The 443-nt window shown below is 41.3% G+C and overlaps 1 protein-coding gene across 2 annotated transcripts in view; it reads left to right on the top strand.

Moving 5' to 3' along the window:
* CLTC (clathrin, heavy chain (Hc)) overlaps positions 1-443 on the top strand; it is a 70,080-nt gene that overhangs the window by 64,257 nt on the left and 5,380 nt on the right. The window lies entirely within an intron of this gene.

Raw genomic sequence — 443 nt, 5'->3', positions numbered from 1 at the left:
GCAGGACCCAGCGTTGCAGTCCCTCCCCAGGCGCCGTTTGGCTATGGTTACACTGCACCAGCCTACGGGCAGCCTCAGCCTGGCTTTGGGTACAGCATGTGAGATGGAAAGCTGATCCTGTAGTCGCCTATTTTCGTACCGAAACATCGTCTCTACTCGCTTCTCAGTTTATAACAGGGGAAAACAGACACATGTTCTTGTAACCTTTATTTCATGAAGGACTACTTTTTGTTTCTAACTATAAACTCGGATCACCTATGTTTAAAGCTTATTTCACATTCCGCATCATTTTAGAATTTATTTTCAAAGGGGAATAGTTTCAATGTTTTATTCACTTGGGCTTTTCTTCTTCCCCCCTCATTCTTTCAAGAACTGCTTAATACTCAATCTATTGTGAAGAACCTGATTTGCACTCTGTAGTGTTTAAAGGAAAAAAAAAAAAA

This window comes from Bison bison, unplaced genomic scaffold (genome assembly GCF_000754665.1).
Source record: "Bison bison bison isolate TAMUID 2011002044 unplaced genomic scaffold, Bison_UMD1.0 scf7180017864472, whole genome shotgun sequence".
Classification (NCBI taxonomy): domain Eukaryota; kingdom Metazoa; phylum Chordata; class Mammalia; order Artiodactyla; family Bovidae; genus Bison; species Bison bison.
Note: the sequence above shows the minus strand (reverse complement) of the source record. Positions and strands in the feature narration are given on the sequence as shown.